General features: G+C 39.9%; 1 protein-coding gene across 2 annotated transcripts in view; it reads right to left on the reverse strand.

Moving 5' to 3' along the window:
- LOC117228856 (uncharacterized) overlaps positions 1-23,627 on the reverse strand; it is a 502,447-nt gene that overhangs the window by 295,711 nt on the left and 183,109 nt on the right. For both annotated transcript variants that reach the window (XM_033484876.2, XM_033484875.2), the window contains exon 2: positions 8,754-8,802. The gene's annotated coding sequence lies outside the window, so the exon portion shown is untranslated. The remainder of the gene's footprint in view (positions 1-8,753; positions 8,803-23,627) is intronic.

Here is a 23,627-nt window from a genome sequence, read left to right on the forward strand (position 1 = left end):
ATTTCTTAGTTTCAGGAATTTATTTCATAGTTTTTGGAATTTATTTCTTATTTTTGGAGATTTATTTCTTATAGTTTTGGGAATTTATTTCTTAGTTTTGGAGATTTATTTCTTAGTTTCAGGAATTTATTTCATAGTTTGTCGAATCTATTTCTTATTTTTAGGAATTTATTTACTAGTTTTAGGAATTTATTTATTAGTTTCAGGAATTCATTTCTTAGTTTCAGGAATTCATTTCTTAGTTTTCGGAATTTATTTCTTAGTTTTGGAGATTTATTTCTTAGTTTTAGGAATTTATTTCTTAGTTTTGGAGATTTATTTCTTAGTTTCAGGAATTTATTTCATAGTTTTTGGAATTTATTTCTTATTTTTGGAGATTTATTTCTTAGTTTTAGGAATTTATTTCTTATAGTTTTGGGAATTTATTTCTTAGTTTTGGAGATTTATTTCTTAGTTTCAGGAATTTATTTCATAGTTTTTCGAATCTATTTCTTATTTTTAGGAATTTATTTACTAGTTTTAGGAATTTATTTATTAGTTTCAGGAATTCATTTCTTAGTTTTGGGAATTTATTTCTTAGTTCTGGAGATTTATTTCTTAGTTTCAGGAATTTATTTCTTACTTTTAGAAATTTATTTCTTCCATTTAGGAATTTATTTCTTAGTTTTGGGAATTTATTTCTTAGTTTTGGAGATTTATTTCTTAGTTTCAGGAATTTATTTCATAGTTTCTCGAATCTATTTCTTACTTTTAGGAATTTATTTACTAGTTTTAGGAATTTATTTCTTCGTTTCAGGAATTCATTTCTTAGTTTCAGGAATTCATTTCTTAGTTTTGGGAATTTATTTCTCAGTTTTGGGAATTCATTTCTTAGTTTCAGGAATTCATTTCTTAGTTTCAGGAATTCATTTCTTAGTTTCAGGAATTCATTTCTTAGTTTCAGGAATTCATTTCTTAGTTTTGGGAATTCATTTCTCAGTTTTGGGAATTCATTTCTTAGTTTCAGGAATTCATTTCTTAGTTTCAGGAATTCATTTCTTAGTTTTAGGAATTCATTTCTTAGTTTCAGGAATTTATTTCTTAGTTTAAGGAATTTATTTCTTCCTTTTAGCAATTTATTTCTTCCATTTAGGAATTTATTTCATAGTTTTAGGAATTTAGTTCTAAGATCGCCAGCAGGATCGAAGACCGCGCGCGCGCGCGCGCTTGTTCGCTGGGGCGGCTCTCGGGTGGGTTACGGGCCATTATCGGCGCGTCAATTAAGGCCGAAAAATGTAGCCGTGCCCGGCTAGAACGGACGTGGAAAACGAAGTGCAAACAACGATAATTATTCTCCTTAGCGGCGTCCGAGGCAGACGCGGCGGTCGTGACGCATCGCCGCATTGTTCTTCCTACTCGACGGGCCCGACAATACGTCTAGGATGACTAAGGCGCGCAACGGCCGCCTATACTTTCACCTGTGTGCCCTCTCTCTCCCCCCCACGTTTGATATTCACCGTGCAGCCGGAAGATTAAAGCTCCGAGGGGAGCGGCGGAATGATAATCGGAAAGAATACAGAAGGAATCGGTGAAGGATGACGCACTGTTCACAAAGGAGAGATCCCGGGCTCCAGGCAGCGTCTTCTTCTTCTCGATCCGACGCGAGGCGACGCGACGTGACGTTCCCGACCGCGGTTTAGGATCGATTTTGATCACGCGGGACGCGGCGGCATGACATCTCGATTTTTCGAACGACATTCCGCCCCCGAGGAGACGGGGGCCAGAACTATAGAACCGTGTTTGGAGAAGAAACTCGACCGAGCGAGCCCCGCGCAGCTCGATTCTCGCGGACACAATGGATTCCTGGTACCGCCCCGGCATTATGGCAGCTAATGGGCAATACTGTGGTTTCGCTGAGGAATGTTTGGCCAATAAAGAGTCACCACCGTGCTCCGGGAAGAAATAATATAGACGTGTTTGGATTACCGATCCAGAGCTTGGACGTTCGCCGAGGCCAGAATTCGAGGGGTCGGAGGGGGGCTCTGCTGTTCCTGATCGCCAGAAGGGCGGTTTCACGCGTCGCTTTTTGTCCCGTCGCCGCGCGTTCGCCGTCGTGCTATCCCGGCGAAGGTCTATGGGAAATTTAACGCATTACGCTCGGACAATTTTCTCGGATAAGAAACGCACGGCGGAAACGTATTATCAAAGAACGATTCACCGGAAGCATATTGCTAAAAACATATTGCCAAAAACGAGGCACCGCTAAAAGATGTTTATATCACGTTCCAGAATAATTCTTACGTCAACAAAATTTAAGCTTGTAAAATTGTTAAAAGTATAAACTGTCGTATAAGTCGCAAGACTCAATTTTCGCGCGCATAAAATGCGCTCCGTCGTATAAAATGGAGACAGCGTAGGTCGGAAAAATTATTTTAGATTTACAGTTAAAATGGCTTCGAGTGCGAAGGGTTGATAATTTCCTTAACGGAACGAGAGAATTTTTATCGTCAGCTGTAACACCATAAAGTTAAAAATACAATAGCGCTATTTTAGAAAGTCAAGGTAATCCGAGCTTTTCATCGAATAAGAATAACTTTTTCGAAACTTTTATTATTGCACCTTGTTCTGCTCAAAGTTAACTCGTCAGCTTTTATTCCGAACATTTATTCGTCGAATTAGTGCAAATGCCTCGAAAAATATTCGTCGCGGCAAATATTACGATAACGCTCTTTCAAAATGAACCCCTAAACTTGTACGCTCGAGTTAGTTCGAGCGCGCTAAGCAGGCCAAACTGTGCACACTCGAGATAATTCGAGCGACGTTGTATTTTATGCTGCTGTAATTTTTCACACACGAATATAATCGAGAATTGAAAATAACAATGTGAAAGCAAAGAAAAAAATTGTTTTATTGATATTTATCATTTACATGGGATTCTAAGTTATAACAATTATTTATTCAAGAATAAAATATAGCTTTTTTCCATGGAACAAAAGCGCAGTATATCAAAATTCTCCACCGAAAGAAAAGTTGAATCAGGGGCGGTAACAAATGGAAATCTTTGAGGATGCGGGTTTGGTTGGATATTGCTTATCTACTTCCAACCAACGGCTATATCTTCTTCTGAACTATCTTCAGAATCACTACTATACTTATCACTTTCTTCGAGCCGCTTTCCGACAGCGAAAGTGAAAATATTCATATTCAGATTCTGATTCGCTCATTTTTCAATATATATTTTACTAAAACATAATGTAAAATAAAACATAATAATAATAATAGTAATAATAACAACAACAACAATAACAATAATAAATAATAGTAATAAATTGTGTTTTTTTATATAAAAGAATTGATTATTTTTGGCCGGTTTAAAAAAAAAACTGTGCGTTAAGGAATTAAACTGCCATAATTGTCAGCAAGTTCGATGCACCCTGAGAGAAGACCGACTTTTAGAACTGTTGTTACATCATATTGTGGATTTTATGCATTCAGAAGAAAAATTCGAAGTCTAAATTAGAAGTCTAAATCGGTAGCAGGATTAACCCTTTGCACTCGAGCGATTAATTGTTAGAAAATTGTAATATCCCGATTAATTATCGTGTTGCAATTAGTACGCAACATAAACGATAATTTAAAAAAAGCAGAAAACTAGAACGTACTAAAATTACACCTTAATCCAAAAACGACTCTGAGGCGACGCTACAAATTGATACGCTATTTTAAAAAAAAATCTTCGCATTATTCAATTATCCTGTATTCGATAAATGTCAATATTGTCAAAAATAATAATAATAATAATATTATAATAAAATAAATAAATATTATAATAAAATAATAATAATAATAATAATATGATATTATATAAATTTTCAAATAATAGAAGTCTTCTATAAGCGAAAGCATTAAACAAAAACAATCGTGGAGATGGAGACTGCATGTTCGAAACAAATGTCGTCGTCTTGAGATTAAAATAGTCTCGAGTGCAAAAGGTTCAAAGAATTTAAAATCTCTTGGAACAATTGTAGGATTAATATCTTCTGCTTCTTCCAATGAAAGCAGAGAGTTTTAATTTCGCACGAAGTTCCGCAGCAGCCCAGAAACGATTACAGAGATTCTGATCACCGTAGCTCCAAGATACATCGTGAAGCAAAAGATTAGCTATTAACTGTTATGATTAACGATTAATTGTTAGAACCGCTAACAATCGTAACGTCCTGATTAATCATCGTGTCGCAATTTACTAATTGCGAATTTACTAATTTACTAATTTACTAATTTACTGATTTACTGATTTACTAATTTACTAATTTACTAATTTACTAATTTACTGATTTACTAATTTACTGATTTACTGATTTACTGATTTACTAATTTACTAATTTACTGATTTACTGATTTACTGATTTACTAATTTACTGATTTACTGATTTATTGATTTACTGATTTACTGATTTACTAATTTACTAATTTACTAATTTACTAATTTACTAATTTACTAATTCACTAATTTACTAATTCACTAATTTACTAATTTACTAATTTACTAATTCACTAATTCACTAATTTATTAATTTACTAATTCACTAATTCACTAATTTACTAATTTACTAATTTACTAAACGTGAACGATGGTAGAAAAATCGAAAACTGGGAACGTACTAAAATTACGCTTCGATCCAGAATCGATATAAAATGATTGCTGTTATCGGGGTTAATCTGGCAGGAAGTCCCAAGGGATAATTACGCGTATAACCGACTATTGGAATAGACAGAAAATAATCGAACGTGCAACAATGGGCGGCGAAACTGTGGCAAAATTTGCGAACGAACCGTCGCCGCAGCGAATTCCGCCGGAGTCCGCGTTTTAAATGTCGTGCGCACGAGCGAGTTAATTACCATCACGTGTGCAGCAATAAGCGATAACAACTGCCTGATAAATGTTAATAATACGTTCGTTAAAAATTTGATTAATTCACGCTTACGTTGCCCCGGTGAATCGTTGAATGCGACACACATCCACGCCGACGCGACGCGACCCGACGTGCCGAAGGCAAAATGACACATTACCGCTGCGCGTTTATCAACGCCATAGGACGCGCGAGATTTCGAAAATTTGTTGAAAATTTAATAGGAAATCAAGCCGCCGCGCGACGGTGTACGTTTAAAATTTAATTAACGCCATCACTGCCGCGTTGCCGTTCGCACGCGTACGCGACGGAATTCTTTTATCTTTTTCTCCCGTTTTATTAATTAACCTCTACGCCGACATATTGAGAGCGAGCCGAATATGTTGCTGGAACAATCACTATTCGAAATTCATATTTTTATCGATCGTCCCCCGGAACAACGAAACTGTGTTACACGAATTTCACACGTGTGCGCCGTTGTAATCTCTCTGCTCTTTGTTTATTTATCAATTAAACCGGCTCTGATTATCCTTTAGATTACAGAATATAATAGAAGCAGTGATTTAGTTAGGGAACACGTAGTGTAAATTCAGATACGAGCATCACCGAGAAGAGAATTAATGTGGTTCCTATAAAACTATACGTTTCTAATCGTTATGTTCGTATGATTGTATTTACGATTTGTGAATATGATCAAAATGATGGAAGATAAATTGACGATCCCGATGAAAAAATTGACTTGTGACTCCGGATTGGCCAACGTTCCATTTAAATTCTTGACGAATACACGTTGGATAAAAAAATCAACGTCGATTCGAAACGAGTACAATAAATTCTCTCCAATTGTTCCTTAGCATGACGAAAGTGGACAATTTGGGAAGGCGAGATACGATTGTTCTTGTCTCGCGGTTCGTTCTTATAGGTACAGCGATTTTTTCCTAATTCGCGCTCAAATTGCGCACAAAAATGGATAATTTAAGAAGAGGAGATGCGATTATTCGAGCTCCGCGGCTCGTTTTTACAGTCGCCGATTGTCGATACGGTAATTTCTCCGTAATTCGCACTCAAATTGCGCACGAAAATGATCACAATTTGGGGAGAGGAGGTGCGATTATTCGCATTCGATTCGAAATTCGATTATTATTTATAGTTACCGATTGTCAACAACTATAAAAACGAGACGCGAGGCTCGAATAATCGCATCTCCTCTTCTCAAATTATCCATTTTTGTGCGCAATCTGAGCGCGAATTAGGAAAGAATCAACGTCGATTCGAAACGAGTACAAGTAAATTCTCTCCAATTGTCCCTTAGCTTGACGAAAATGGACAATTTGGAAAGGGAAGATACGATTGTTCGAGCCTCGCTGCTCGTTCTTATAGTTACAGCGATGTTTTCCTAATTCGCGCTCAGATTGCGCACAAAAAAATGGATAATTTAGGAAGAGGAGATATGATTATTCGAGCCTTGCATCTAGTTTTTATAGTTATTGACTATAAATAATAATAATCAGTAACTATAAATAATAATAACCGAATTTTGGATCGACCATTTTCATGCGCAATTTGAGTGCGAATTAGGGAGAAATTACTGTATCGACAATCGGCGACTATGAAAACGAGCTAAGGAGCTGCAATAATCGTTTCTCCTCTTCCCAGATTGACAATTTTTGTGCGCAATCCGAGCGCGAATTATCGAGGAATTACTATAACTATAAGAACGGCGACTATATAAAACGAGCCGTGAAGTTCGAATAATCGCATCCTCTCTCCCCAAATTGTCCATTTTTGTGCGCAATCTGAGCGCGAATAAGAAAAAAGTCACTATAACTATAAGAACGAGCAGCGAGACTCGAACAATCGTATCTCTCCTTATCAAATTGTCCATTTTCGTCAAGCTAAGGAACAATTAGAGAGAATTTACTGTACTCGTTTCGAATCGACGTAGATTTTTTCCTAATTGGCGCTCAGATTGCGCACAAAAATGGACAATTTGGCGAGAGGAGATGCGATTATTCGAGCCTCGCGTCTCCTTTTTATAGATGTTGACAATCGGTAACTATAAATAATAATCGAATTTCGAATCGAATGCGAATAATCGCACCTCCTCTCCCCAAATTGCGACCATTTTCGTGCGCATTTCGAGTGCGAATTAGGGAGAAATTACTGTATCGACAATCGGCGACTATAAAAACGAGCTGCGTTTCTCCTCTTCCCAAATTGTCTTGGCTGCAAATTAGAGAGAAATTACGGCAACTATAAGAACGGCGACTATATAAAACGAGCCGTGAAGTTCGAATAATCGCATCCCCTCTCCCCAAATTGTCCATTTTTACAAGCTGAGCAATAATCGAAGAGAATCCAACAGAAAAATATAACAGAAAAGGAAATTCATCCATAAGAATTAGACGGAACCTATCCATCCCGATTCTCGGATCATAAACAATAGCATCTCGCAAGGATTAGGCGCGCGCCGTCGATTTAATTAAGCAATCGCGGGAAAAACGTCGTCAGTATCGTCTGATACGGGATACAGATCGCGAAAACGAGGCCGCTATCGATATCAGGGAACGTCGATCACGGCCGATGATCCATCGAATCATGTTCCCGGCGATCGTGCCAGGAATAGGACTCGACGGGGACGTAAAAAGTTAGAGGTCGGCACCGAGAAGAACTGCGCCGGCAGGGCGAGCTGCGCCACCACGCCGGGTAGAAAGGCGAAAAGGTTACAGCCTCGTAAATCGGACGGATAACGGCGGTAGCGAGAGGACAAATCTTCATTGTGATTTGAGCTCCGTAACCGGCGCTAATAAATTAGCGATCCGCGGGCGCTGAAAGGCGGCAATTACCACCGCGCCGTCGACCGATCGGTTTTAACGACGCGCACGTCGACGTCGACGGCGGCGGCGGCGGCCCGTTCGGTGTTTTCCGAGAAACGACTAATTCCGGCGGGCTCGCGCGCTTTTACGCGCGTGATTGATAAACAGTCGGCGACAGGACGATAAAAGGGCGAACAGGAACGGCCACCGGGCGACTTTCGCGAACGGTAATAAAGCGACGGCATCGCGGCGGTTTTGTTTCGGCGATGTGAGCGACGTGATCCGGAAAGTAGCACGATTTATTAACGACACATTCGTCGATGCGCCTGGTTTTCACGCGTGCCGCTCCGGCTGATGAATCGGTCGGCGAAAATGAACCGTCATTTTCTTTCATTGCGGCGCGCGGAATCGCGCGGATAAATAATGTACATATTAATAATGCGTGTATACGTACAGCGAGTCCCAAAATTATGGTATTTCCGGAAAATGAGGTGTCCCTGAAGCGATTTGAACGAATAATACATGTATCGTTCAAATAAATCGAATCGCTACGTTTAAGAAGCGCCACGGTCTCTTTCACGGCTACGTTGATTAATACTGCTTCGTCAATAATAAGTTCCAACGCGACGCGAATCATTTGTATTCATTGTTTACCGGCCTTTGGATTCAATGTTTAACATTCTGATTAATGGCAACGTGCGCTGTATTGTACGAATAACGAATTTATTAATAATTTATTATAATGCAAGCTTTACTGGAATGAATAAACGAATTTATTCGATCGTTTCTTACGAATTATTGTAATTTCAACAACTTCGAAGTAAGAAATCGATTTTATTTTATTTCGATTTGGAAGACGCGAATAACGTTCATATTTAGTAGATCATGTTTCAAATCTTTATAACGAAGCCGGCAAAATGTCATAATGCAAGAGGTTCGTCGCTTTTAGGTAGGTATAGCATTAATTATTAAAAATGTGGCGCATGATTCGCTGCTCGATGTTTCCAGTTTAGAGAAGAAGAATAAAAATGATTTGAAATCAACTCACTGTTTCTCGATGTCTCGGCTGCAGTCCCGCAAGGTGTCTAACATTCCATCTGCAACAACAGACATTTTCGTTAATAATAATAATAATAACAATAATAACAATAATAACAATAATAACAATAATAACAATAATAACAGTAATAACAATAATAATAACAGTAATAACAGTAATAACCATAATAATAACAATAACAATAATAATAACAATAATAATAATAATAATAATAACAATAATAAATGGCGCAACTACAAAATGAAGATACAGAATGAAAACCGGAAGAATAGAGTTGGAGTCGTTGCAAATAAGATATATTAAGTGATGCCTAGGTTTGGATAAATGTACATCCAGTGTACATTGTTTTGCTTATGTCGTTGATCGTCAACACAACTATGAAATCATCCATTTTTGTTTACAAGCTGAGAGTCAATTGGGGAGAATTTACTGTATTCCCCTTGCCCCTCTGTTGAAACGACTGACTTCTGAGCACCGAACAGTAGGTGTTACAGTAATTTCTCCCGGAAATGCCAAATTTCGGGTTGCTGTGAATTTCCCTGTGCTAGTCCTGCGCCTATATAACTTATTGCTACTTCGATCGGAGTCAAATAAGAAAAACTGCGGAGCTATAAGGTACGTGACCGTTGAATCGTGGCATGTGGCCTCCGAATTGCCTTCGAATCGTGTCAAATGGTCTTCGAATTGCCTTCGAATCGTGTCGCGTGACCTCCGAATTGCTTTCGAATCGCATCATGTGGCCTCCAAATTGCCTTCGAATCGTGTAAATGGTCCCTAAATTGCCTTCGAATCGTGTCAATGGTCCCTAAATTGCCTTCGAATCGTGTTAATGGTCCCTAAATTGCCTTCGAATCGTGTCAATGGTCCCTAAATTGCCTTCGAATCGTGTCAATGGTCCCTAAATTGCCTTCGAATCGCGTCAAATGGCCTCCGAATTGCCTTCGAATCGTGGCAAAAAATTAGAAATAAACAACTCAAGTCATCGTTTTTATTCAAGCATTGCTATATATTCATATTAACGTGCACCGACAAGCAGACCACTACTTTTTTCGCCGACTGCCTCGAGAGTTCCTACAAAAACGAACCACGAGGCCCGAAGAATCGCGACTCGGTATTCTCAGATCTGCCAGTTTTAATTCCAACCTCCGAACATTTCTGGGAGAAATGACTGCACTCAGAGTTTTCACCGCAATAAATTCAACATTTTCAAGATCATCTCCGATTCTCCCCGCGTAAAGCGTACGCTTGCTCGCCGCATCGCGTTACCTCGCCGATGAGAAACAGAGGGGGCGGGGCCCGAGCAGGTGTGTGGAGGCCATAATTACAAAGAAGCACCGTGACAGGGGAAATAAACGAAACGGTCGAATGGTAAGTGGCTCGGAGCGACCTCCCCGACTTAGACGGCATATTCGGATGCGTCCGACCGAGTGATGCGGGATCGCGTCATCCTGCGGCCCGTCGACAGATGCGCCGTAAATAACAGGTGTAATTATACTCGCCGCGAAGCGCTCGCCCGTTGGAGAAACGTGAAATATTTAAACCGTGGTCGCGTTCGAAAATCTCCGGCGCGCATTAGTGTATATATACATATACAGGGTGTCCCAAAAATGTCTCGCAATACGGAAATGTGGGGTAGCTGAGGTCATTCTAAGTAACTTTTTCCTTTGCGAAAATGCAACCTGCGGCTCACCTGTACACAGGGTGTCCCAAAAATGTTTCGCAATCCGAAAGTGGCGGGTTCCTCGGGTCATTCGAAGCAACTTTTTCCTTTACAAAAATTTTCTCCGAGGCACCGTTAACGAGTTATTAACGAAAAACAGTGACCAATGAGAGGCGAGCTCGGCTGGCGCGAGGCGACCGAGCCAACGGCGCCAGCGGTCGAGGCGGCCGAGCCGACGGCGCCAGCGGTCGAGCGGTCGAATCCCAGCTCAACCGGCGCGAGGCGGCCGAGCCAACGGCGCCAGCGGTCGAGCGTCAGCCGTACTCGATTCTTATTGGTCACAGTTTTTCGTTAATAACTCGTTAACGGTGCCTCGGAGAAAATTTTTGTAAAGGAAAAAGTTGCTTCAAATGACCCGAGGAACCCGTCACTTTCGTATTGCGAGACATTGTTGGGACACCCTGTATATACGTGTATGTATGTATGTACACGAATGTACGCGTGCATTCGCATAGACGTCGCGGGAACACCGGACGCTTATGCGAATTAACGATCGCTGAATTTTACGTCCGGTTGATTATTGTTAGTATATCACTGCCGGCGTGCGCGTAATTCCCGACGCAAAAACAACCGGTGCCGCGGGTTTACTGCGTCGTTTGGGATCGGCTGCCGACGACACCGGACACGCGGATTCTTCGTAAACGCGGCTTTACGCGATGCTAACGACGCGACGCGCGGGACCGTCCTTCCGTACGCGACACGGCGAGGCCGCGCGGCCGCGGTCACCGGCCACGCGAAATGATCGCGCAGGGATTAGTATCTTCCACGTTTTTATCACTGGGGACGCCGAGCCCTCGGACCCGGCGACCCGTATTTCACCGTAATTTTATGCTGAGTTATACTCCCCACTCCCCGTAAAAATAAAGACCATAAGTTGGTCCATTGAAAAAAACGCAAATTGTAAGTCCCGCGAGGTGTTCAGGATGGAAATTTATGTATCGTCCGCTCTTATAGTTACGGTGGGCTCTTCAATTTCTTCGCGAGTTCTGAAATTATGGACACCCGGCAGTACTTAAACGACCCACGGTTTAAGCAATAATTGAAATACCAAGTTATTTACGTTGGAATCGCCGTGCTAAGTTATTTTGGTAGAAATTGAAATACTAAGTTAATTGAATCAAGATTTATATGGTAAGTTATTCGAATTGAAATCTAAATACTGAGTTTTGTAAATCAAAATTTAAATGTCACGTTATATAAATCAAAATTTAAATGTCAAGTTACATAAATCAAAATTTAAATATAAAGTTGTATAAATCGAAACTTCAATACTAAGTTATTTGAATTAAAATTTAGATACTAAGTTATGTAAATCAAAATTTAAATATCAAGTTATATAAATCAAAACGTCAATACTAAGTTATTTCAATTAAAATTTAAATACTAAGTTATGTGAATCAAAACTTCAATATCAAGTTACATAAATCAAAACTAAATGCTAAATTATTTAAATCATAATTTAAATTCAAACTTTAATAAATAAAAATTTAAATGCCAAGTTATATAAATAAAAATTTAAATAATGAGTCATTGTTTTACTTGGACGCTGAAGTAAGAAGCAAGAATAATTGATTATCGTTTGAGCAAATATATAATTCCAATTATTTTTTGTTAGCTATTATTTATTGTTTAAATAACCTTGTACGGCCGCATTGAAAGGCGTAATCTCTGTTAATCAACAGACTAAAATAAAGTTTGATTTCCATTCGAAACAGATGTTCGACGCTCATCTTTGGCAACTTTCCTTCAAAATCTTCGAAAGAAATCTAAATACGATACCAGAGGGCAAAAGGTTATTTACACACCTACGATCTAGTCATTAGTGGCTATTTTTACGACATTATTGTATAAGAGTGCTTATCGTAAATGATGGATCGCTTCGACTCGGTTAATAATGAATTAATCGAGGGCTAACAAGGGTTCGTAAACGTGTGGATGCGACTCGAAGGGACAGGAAGGCGTGGTTAGGAGCTATAACGAAAGAATGAAGGGGTCTTCCGTGCTCCGCCGAGTTAATTAGATTGCCGGAGTTCACGCAAATTCACAATTTTCGAGGATAATTTACCGAACATAGTATCGAGCCTCCGTTTCGAAGAAAATCTCTCCGCCTTTACTTCTGGCGAGTTCCGAGTACAACAACGCAAAGTACGAAAACGCAAGTACGAAACAGATTAATTTTCGATACATTCGAAAACAATTGGTTTGTTTCGGATGTCTGTTATAATACCGAAACAAAAAACATAACAAAATATTACATCATTTATAACATACAAGTCGAAGTTAAAGATACGTTCGATAAGTGGCAGCACTAAGTGAACTTCGGTCACGAAACGTTTCACGAAATAATTGATCATTATTATGGTATTTTAAGAACTTCCGTCTTTTATACGTCTAATTTTATCAAATAAATAATGTTTCGAACTTAAATATAAAATAACTTCTTCGCGAGTTCTGAAATTACGAACGCTGCTCGTCGATGGCGGTATTAGAATAAAGCGCTGTTCAAATAACAATTGGAATACTAAGTTAGTTACATTAAAATTTAAATGCTGAGCTATTTAAGTAAAAATTAAAATGTTAAGTTGTTTGAGTAAAAATTTAAATGCTAAGCTATTTAAGTAAAGATTTAAATACCAAGTTATTTAAGTAAAAATAAAAATGCGAAGTCGTTTGAGTAAAAATTTAAATACCAAGTTATTTATGTAAAAATTAAAATGCGAAGTCGTTTGAGTAAAAATTTAAATACCAAGTTATTTAAGTAAAAATTTAAGTACCAAGTTAATAAAATAAAAATTTAAATACCGAGTTATGTATATAAAAAAATTTGAATACCAAGTTATGTACATAAAAAAAATTTGAATACCAAGCTAAGTAAATAAAAAAAACGTAATACGTCTTATTCGATAAATATAAAATTAACTGTTCCCGAAAATCAACTAAATTCCCAGTAATTTGCTGGCGCACAGTAACCGGCTCCACTATCCCACGCTCATCAGTATTTCTGCGTCTCGCGCGGAACGGCATCCGAAACCGCGCGTACAGAGTCAGAAAACAATTCTCTTCGGGGAGATCCGCTCCGAGAATCGTCGGGGAACTGCTTCGGGGTAGCACAGAGGTCGGAGGAAGAAAATGTCGAGGGGGAGCCGAGAGACCGGGTAAAGTTTCCCATCGCGTGGGTGGTTCCAAAAACGTCGTATATCCCCGATTCGTATTCACGGCGTGCACGAGAAAAGACGGGAGCGTGTCCTTATACAATATCGAATCAACGCGCGGTTCATTTAAATATAAACGAGCTACGTGAACGAGAGAGAGGGAGAGAACACTTGCCCCGATGAACATGTTACACACCTCGCCGCCGTATAATTCAGCGCGGCCGGCCCGGCGCACCGGCCGGCTACCTGCTGGAACCGGTGTGTCGCGTTGGGCGCGCACACAGCTGCATTTACATATCTAGATGCGACCGGGACGATTAAAAGAAATCGAGAGTAACGCGACGAATGGGAAAATTGAAACGTACCGGGCGCACGGTCTTCGCGCGGACGCCTCCGCGCGGCCCGGAACGCGTCGCAACGCCGCGCGCGCGACACTTAACCCTTTTGCTCCGATGGGCGTATAGTGTATATACGCCCTCGAAGAATGACTATATACGAAGAGCGTATATATACGCTCTGGAAAAGTGGGCAGATACCTGTTGTCTATATATATTATATATATGTTATTATATATATATTATATATTATTATTATTATATATATATATATAATAATAATAATAATAATATATAATATATATATAGTGGGCGACTACCTGTTGTCTATATATATTATATATATGTTATTATATATATATTATATATTATTATTATTATTATATATATATATATATCTATATATGTTATTTATGTTGTCGAAACGTTGATCGTGTGAAGCAAGGCGACATTCCGACGCCTAATCTAGTCGCACCGGACATGCTCTTATAAACGCTTAAATGTATAAAAACGCGCGGACCGCCGAATAAAGTAGTCATTGACCAGTTCGATTCTAACCGAGCCACACCTTGTTCGTCTCATTAAAACCTTCATTACTCGCTCCGTGTTCTAAGCGTTACTTTGGTATTTTCTACGGAAATACTTAGTTACTTTCGTTCGGACAAGATCTTTTGTGAACCTTAAGTAATAATTCTAAGTTTCGTGATTATTCGAACTTAACCCTTTCGCTCCGACGGGCGTATATATACGCCCTCGAAGAATGGCCATTCATATACGAAGAGCGCATATATACGCTCTGGAAAAGTGGGCGCGCGGGTACGAAGAGCGTATATATACGTTCATAGCATATATATACTTTTATTTCATACTTTACATGAGATACTTTTGTTAATCGAGTATCTGGCAACGCTGCATGCCTTAAACAATCCACTATCATGAAATATAACACTATCGACAAGACGATATTGTGTTTTATTCTAACGATACAGAGTTTCAGACTTCTTTAGAACATTGCCAGCGACGGATATATACCAGCAATTTATAATAGTAGCGATTAAAAGGTTTACACGAATTTATAATTCTAAAATAATTTTGTTGGCTTAGTTTTAATAATTCACGGGTAAATACTCAATTTCTGCCTTTGCGATAATATGTTGAGTTTTAAAGTATTTAATTTTTTTAGACCCATTATCAAATCATGGGGAAAAGAAAATTTAGGAGAATATTTTTCACGAGTGATAACGAAAATGCTAAAAGTGAAAATACCGATACTGAAAGCGTTTGCCATGCAAGACAAACAGTAACGTGCTCAAGATCACAAAAATCTGAATATATTTGGACTAAGGAAAACTTGGAACCAGAAATACATTCCGTACTTCAGTGCCAACTACTCGATAATACGCTCCGTTCACAGCGATCACATTTCGACGCAAGCGCTCCGTAGCGAAAGGGTTAACGAATAAAAATTGATAAACGCTAGGAACGGTTGCGTTTCCAAGGGTTCCGTATCGCCGAGGATCGAGGGTGAGCGAGCGCCGCGGCATCTTAATCGTTTCGTTATTCCTGTCACAATGGAGCATTGTGCTCATCGAGCGTACGCTGCTCGAGATGTCTCGAAATTGTTTACATGTTAATAGCCGACTACGTCGCCCGCGTCGCGACGCAATCGCATTTCGAAGAATCACTTCCAAGGGGAGTCTCTGGTTCACCTATTTCGACAACGTCGTTTTTTGTCGCATTTCTAGGAAATTTGTTCGGTACAGTTAGATTTGTGATTTATTGAAATTATTGCGAGGGTAGCAAGTAAAGAAATCGACGATCTCGACGTTCTATTTTAATTCTTAATTCTTATTAGCTGGTTTAGAAGGTCGTTGTTCCGTAACAATGGATCTTGATTCGCCAATTTCTACGAAATCGATTTTTATCACATTTCTGGTAAGACTGTTCGATACAGTTATATTTATGATTTATTGAAATTATTTTCGGGGGAAGAAAGTAAATAATTTGATGATCTCGATAGAAATTCACTCGACGTTCTATTTTAATTCTTCATTCTTATTAGTTAGTTTAAAAGGTCGTTGTTCCATCACAATGGATCCTGGTTCGCCAATTTCTATAAAATCAATTTTTATCATATTTCTAATAAGTTTGTTCGATACAATTATATTCACGATTTATTAAAATTATTAAGAGGGTGGAAAGTGAATTGACGATGTCAATAAAAATTCACTTATGACGCAGAATCACCAACGTTCTATTTCAATTATTAATTCCAATTAGACAATTTAAATAATTTGAATATTTACATTTAAATATTTTATCTTTATTTTATCTATTTTATTTAGAATATATTGAATCTCCAGTGACAAAATGAACATATCGATCCCAAAGAAGTAGCTCAAAAATAATATAAAAGGGCAGAGATAAGGGCAATAATAAAAATAATATATATATATATATATATATAATAAAAAATATTATATTATAATATAATATATATATTAATATTATATTATATATATATATTAATAATATTATATACATAATAATAATATAATAAAATATATATATTATATTATAATATAATATTTTTTATTATATATAATATAATAATATAATATAATAATAATAATATATACACATATCCTCCATAAGAATTTGAAGGGATCGTTGTTCCCGTCACAATAGCGCCATTGTGCCATCGAGTACACGCTGCTCGCGACGTCTCGAAATTGTTTACACGTTAATTGCCATCCACTTCTCGCGCGTCGCGGCGAGATCGCATTCGAGATGATTATTTCCTAGGGGAGTCTGGTTCACGAATTTCGACGAAATCGATTTTTCGTTTGCTGGAATTGATAGCGTGGGATGCATGGAGATTGTATCTACGAAGTTTCGATCAGAGATTGGAAATAGTCGCGTAAACACGATTCATGAAACGGCAGCGCCGATAGATACACCCCGGCCTATAGGCCTGAAACGCTTTTTTCTCGGATCCATTTACTCGAAACTATTCGATGAATTCACTCGTCCCGGCGCAAACGGCTAAATGATAGCTTTACAAAAAAAAAAAGGCAAATTCGTCGACTTTGCCAGTCTTTCTCTGAAAATTCATTTCTTTTCAATCGTGGGAACAAAGAAAGATTTATACATATATTTTAATATGTATTAAAATAAAATATAATATATAATATAATATATTATATTATATTATATATAATATATTATATTATATTATATATATTATTATTATATATAATTATATATATTATTATTATATATAATAATAATATATATAATATAATATAATAATATATTTAATTATAATATAATATTTTAATATATATATATATATATATATATATATTTTTTAATATATTCGTTTACTTTTCACCGAAAAAATTGCTCCGCATTCCTCGATTGCAAAAACAAATTATCTTAAAAATATCGAAAAAAATTATATCACAGTTTCTCAAAAAAAAAAAATCTCAAAAATCTCAAAACCTTACTTCCAGCGCACAGTGCGGCCAAAATGGAATTCTTGAAGTTCCACGTTTTGAAAAAATTGTTGCACGCATCAATCGATAGCCCTTCTACGTTTTAAAATGCAAAATACAAGCTGATTTTGAATTATTACGTGCGCACAGAGACATCGTTTTGAAAACAAAATTTAGAAATTCGAAGCGGAACCGGTTTATTCCAAGAACTCATTACGGAGCATTAATTAACAGTTGCGAATTAATATTTCGTCCATGTATAATGGACATATTAATAGTCGCGTTTCCATTATCCGATTAGTTCCAAAATGTTATTTATTAATTCACGCCAAGTGTCGCAATATTTATAACGATCTAAACTTCGGCGCGGCTTTTAAATTAATTTATTCGTTGGCTATAAACGTTTCAAACGGATCAGCCGGAAGTGTGAACGTTTTAAATGGGATCGTTGAAAGGTGCAAAACGTATCAAATTGATCGTTGAAAGATATAAACGTTTTAAACAAATTATGTAACGGTATAAACGTTCTGAATAGCCTATTCAAAGGTACAAACATTTCAAATAAATTACTCGGCGGCGTAAAAAAAGGATGAAACTTTAATCAATTTCCCCGATATTTTCGTGGACCCGGTAATAAAACGTTTCCGAACGAAAGCCGATCAGCGCACACTTTCCCGTTAATTCGATCTAAATTTGATAATAATTTTTTGAAGTTATTTAAACTTTGCGCTCGAAGCCATTTCGACTATAAATCTAAATTCATTCTTCCGACTTACGGTATTTCTATTTTATACGACAAAGTGCATTTTACGGATATGAAATTTAGTCTTGCGACTCACACAACAATTAGACTTTTAATCATTTTTGACATCTAAGCTTTTATAATAATATAAATATGATAATAATATAAATATAAATAATAATATATATAAATATAAATAATAATATATATAAATATAATAATAATATATATAAATATAATAATAATATATATAAATATAATAATAATATATATAAATATAAATAATAATATATATAAATAATAATAATATAAATATATATAATTTATAATATAAAAATTATCTTGGAAGCTGATGTAACAATTTTAGCGGTGCCTCAGGGTCGCCGCTCGAGTGCAAAGGGTTAATTTAATTCAAGCTTCAATTTAACCCATTGACTGCCACGCAAATTTAGCGCGTCTTGCCCTGGGTGTCACGGTTTTATTTGAAAGAAAACATGAAGTTTTACAAAATATAATAATATTAAGTTGCCGATATAATATTGTAATGGCATTTACAGTATTTTTTTATTGATAATCAATATGTTCTCTACGCTATATAGATTTTTCATTCATCCTTTCTAATAGTTCCTAACTCAAATAGCCATTCGTAGCCGATCTAAACTAGCAGCACCCACTACGAGATATCTCGTAGCTGGCAGTCTTGGTGCAGACGCTTACTACGAGATATCTCGTAGTTGGCAGTCAATGGGTCAACACGGAATCGGTCCTACGCTTTTCTCGACCGATTTCTTCCGAGCACCCAACCGGCACTGGAAATGTCCTCCCGATCGAAAAAAAAACGAGTCCAAGCACGCCGTTACAATTTCTGTAACCTGTGTAGAACGGCTCGCGCTCCTTAAGCGTAAAAATGTCCTCGGTCCTCTCGAAGGTAATTTAAAGAGCGCGATACGATTCGCGCGCGGTGTTTGGACTCGTTTCTTTTTTCTTCGGCGTGGCGGCGTCGCCGAGCGATTCGCGACATTTTCATGATGAGAAAGAGGAGACCCGAGGAGAAGTCGAGGAGTCGCGAGAGAGCGAAAGAGCGAGAAAGGGAGAGAGAGAGAGCGCGAGAGAGAGAGCGAGAGTGAAAGAGAGCGAAATGAAGAGAGCGAAATGAAGAGAGAGAGAGAGAGAGAGAGAGAGAGAGAGAGTGAAAGAGAGCGAAATGAAGAGAGAGAGAGAGAGAGAGTGAAAGAGAGCGAAATGAAGAGAGAGAGAGAGAGTGAAAGAGAGCGAAATGAAGAGAGCGAAATGAAGAGAGAGAGAGAGAGAGAGAGTGAAAGAGAGCGAAATGAAGAGAGAGAGAGAGAGAGAGTGAAAGAGAGCGAAATGAAGAGAGAGAGAGAGAGAGAGAGAGAGAGAGTGAAAGAGAGCGAAATGAAGAGAGAGAGAGAGAGTGAAAGAGAGCGAAATGAAGAGAGAGAGAGAGAGTGAAAGAGAGCGAAATGAAGAGAGAGAGAGAGAGAGAGTGAAAGAGAGCGAAATGAAGAGAGAGAGAGAGAGAGAGAGAGAGAGAGTGAAAGAGAGCGAAATGAAGAGGGAGAGAGTGATAGAGAGAGAGAGCGAAATGATGAGAGAGAATGACAGAGAGCGAAATGAAGAGCACACGAGAGAGAGAGAGAGAGCGAGAGAGAGAGACAGAGAGAGAGAGAGCGAGAGAGAGAAAAAGAGAGGCAGAGTGAAAGAGAGCGAAATGAAGAGAGAGAGAGGGTGAGAAAGAGAGAGCGAAATGAATATATATAGAGAGAGAGATAGAAATGAGAGCGTGAGAGAGAGAGAGAGTGACAGAGAGTGAAAGAGAGAGAGAAAAAGAGGGAGATCGAAATGAAGAGAGAGAGAGAGAGCGAGCGCGAGAGAGAGAGCGACAAACTTCAAAAATTGCGTTTTCCAAAAGGCGCGGCGTTCCGGAAGGAAGGCGCGAAGGAATCGTCTCGCGTCGAGGGTCGACGAAGATGTGCGACGAGTCTCCGATTTTTCGAACAATATGAAAACCGAGTGGCCCGACCGCGGAGTGACTGTTCAGCCGACCGGCCGGCCGGCCTCTCGCTCGCGTCCTGTTCAAAGGGTTTCATGCAGGCTTGCCCGTCGAACGGTTTTCCTATCATTTCGACGCACGAGTGACGTCGAAACGACAAAAATCACTAGATCGAGCCGCCATCCTCCCGCCACGTGTTGCTCGCAGCCAAGAATGCAACCCGGCCAATGAAAGGGCTGCACAGCGGGCACGAAAGGTCAGTGGTGCATACGAGTGGCTCGATGGTCAGCGTCGTCGGCGCTCGCGTGTTCCCCGGGTCTCTCTCCGCGCGGGCATGCGGCACACGGACGCACGGCGGACGTGCAACGGACACAGGTATGCACGTAATGCCCGAGCTGCATTCGAAGCGCATACGAGCGAGCCGTGCCGGCGCGGCGCATCGGCGTGCATAACACAGGTTTGCCTTCTGTATCGAGTTAAACGGTTCTCCGAAAAAGGAGCCTACTCGACAGTCCTCTTATCTTGCGTTCTCTCTCGCGCTCGCACGCTCTCGTGTTCTCTCCCTCTCTCGGGTTCTCTCTCTCGCTCTCTCTCTCTTGCGTTCTCTCTTTCTCGCTCTCTCTCTCGCGTTCTCTCTCTCGCACTCTCTCTCGCGTTCTCTCCCTCTCCCGTGTTCTCTCTCTCGCTCTCTCTCTCTCTCTCGTTCTCTCCCTCTCTCGTGTTCTCTCTCTCGCTCTCTCTCTCTCGTGTTCTCTCTCTCGCGTTCTTTCTCTAGCATTCTCTCTCTCTCTCTCGCCTTCTCTCTCGCGCGCTCTCTCTCTCCCGCGTTCTCTCTCCCTCGCTCCCTTTCTCTCGCGGTCTCTCTCCCTCTTCATTTCGCTCTCGCTCTCTCTCTCTCTCTCTCTCTCTTCATTTCGATCTCCCTCTTTTTCTCTCTCTCTCCCACGCTCCTACACTCTCTTCTCTCTCTCTCTCTCTCTCTCTATTGATTTCGCTCTCTCGCTCTCTCTTTCTCACTCTCTTTCTCTCTCTCGCTGTCTCTCTCTTTCTCTCTCCCTCTTCATTTCGCTCTCTCTTTTTCTCTCTCTCGCTCTCTGTCACTCTCTCTCTCTTAATTTTGCTCTCACGCTCTCTCTTCTCTCTCTCTCTCTCTTTCTCTTCATTTCGCTCTCTCTCTTTTTCTCTCTTTCGTTCTTTCTCACTCTCTCTCTCTCTCTCTCTCTTCATTTCGCTCTCTCGTTTTATTTCTCTCTCGCTCTCTGTCACTCTCTCTCTCTCTTAATTTCGCTCTCACGCTCTCTTCTCTCTCTCTCTCTCTCTCTCTTAATTTCGCTCTCATGCTCTCTTCTCTCTCTCTCTCTCTCTCTCCCTCTCTCTCTCTTAATTTCGCTCGCATGCTCTCTTCTCTCTCTCTCTCTCTCACTTTCTCTTCATTTCGCTCTCTCTCTCTCTCTCTCTCTCTCTCTCTTTTCATTTCGCTCTCTCTTTCTCTCTCGCGCTCTTCATTTCGCTCTTTTTCACTCTGTCTCTCTTTTTCTCACTCCCTCTCCCTCTTGCGAGCTCTTCATTTCGCTCTCACTCTCTCCCTCTTCATTTCGCTCTCTTTCACTCTCTCTCTCTTCATTTCGCTCTCTTTCACTCTCTCTCTTCATTTTGCTCTCTCCCACTCTCGCGTTCTCTCTCTCGCGCTCTCTCACTCTCGCATTCTCTCTCTCGCGACTCCTCGACTTCTCCTCGACTTCTCCTCGGACCGAGCTGCACCGCCAGCAGAGCGGTTTTATCGGCCGCTATCGTCGCACAAAACCGTAAACTCTACTCGCGTTTCGTCCGGACCCGGAATAACGAATCGTTTGTCCCCGGGGACCGACGGGAATCTTATCGCCCCGACGGCCTCCGGCCTTTTTACGAGCTGCGTTACGATCGCTAACGTGGACGCAATTTTTTTCAATATGAAAGAAACGCGGCTGTGTGGCCCGGCCCCACCGACTTATCTATCGGCCACCGGACGCGACTCGATCCTCGGCCACGGATAATCACCGACACACGTCCGACAGACGCTGATAACACAGCCTGGCGCCGCTCGACACGTCGGGAGTTTTTTCTGCTCGCCGATCCCGGCCGGTTTTACGGGGCCAGCGCGTGTCCCCTGTAACGGTCTCCCGAAAATTGAATTATATATCGGGGTCGCTCGGCTGCTCGCTGTTCACGCGGCCGGGATTCGGATGCAACTTATCGAATCGTCGTGAAATACTCCTCTCTGGCTTCAGCCGGGATTTTCGGAGACTTCTCTCCTTCTAAATCGGAATCCACGTTTGCGGGCGCGAGGCGAACACCTTACTTTACCTCGTATTACGTGAGAGCAGCTATTATGAAACGCCGTTTCATTCGTGTCCCCGTGTTGGAACAGTGGCGCGGATAATACGATTGGAAATGGCGCGGAGGCGCGAAAGTAATATGCTCTGGGAATAAAAGATATAGTAAGAATACAAAAATATGCTGAAAATTCTGCCGATATTTTCGATCGTGATTTTCCAGGACGATTTATGTTCGTTGTCGCGGTATCGCTTTTTAAAGCTGTTTTCGGGAGATGCGCGACGATTGGCGTATTAAAACGCGATTCGCGTGTTTTCGATCTCCGACAGAAATAGTTGTCGCTGCTCGTGCGCGAGCGAGCACGAGAGAGAAAGAGAGCGAGAGAGAGAGAAAAAAGAGAGAGTGAGAGAGAGCGAGAGGAAGGGAAAAGAGAGAGAGAGAAAAGAGAGAGTAAGAGAGAACGAAATGAAGAGAGAGTGAGAAAACTAAATGAAGAGAGAGAGAGAGAGAGAGAGAGAGTGAAAAAGAGAGAGAGAGTGAAAAAGAGTGAGAGAGAGTGCAAAAGAGAGAGAGAAAGAGTTAGAGTGTGAAAGAGAGAGAGAGTGAAAGAGTTAGAGTGTGAAAGAGAGAGAGAGAGAGAGAGCGAGAGAGAGAGGGAAAAGAGAGAGAGTGAAAGAAAGAGAGAGAGCGAGAGAGAGAGGGGGAAAAGAGAGAGAGAGAGAAAAGAGAGAGAGTGAAAGAGAACGAAATGAAGAGAGAGAGAGAGAGAGAGAGAGAGTGAAAGAGAGAGTGAAAAAGAGAGTGAAAGAGTGAGGGAGAGAGAGAGTGAAAGAGAGAGTAAAAGAGAGAGAGAAAATAGAGAGAGTGAGAGAGTGAAAGAGAGAGAGAGTGAAAGAGAGAGAGAGTGAAAGAGAGAGTGAAAAAGAGAGTGAAAAAGAGAGTGAAAGAGAGAGAGAGTGAAAGAGAGAGAGAGTGAAAGAGAGAGTGAAAAAGAGAGTGAAAAAGAGAGTGAAAAAGAGAGTGAAAGGGAGAGTAAAAGAGAGAGAGAAAATAGAGAGAGAGTGAGAGAGAGTGAAAGAGAGAGAGAGA

Source organism: Megalopta genalis, chromosome 1 (assembly GCF_051020955.1).
Source record: "Megalopta genalis isolate 19385.01 chromosome 1, iyMegGena1_principal, whole genome shotgun sequence".
NCBI classification, from domain to species: domain Eukaryota; kingdom Metazoa; phylum Arthropoda; class Insecta; order Hymenoptera; family Halictidae; genus Megalopta; species Megalopta genalis.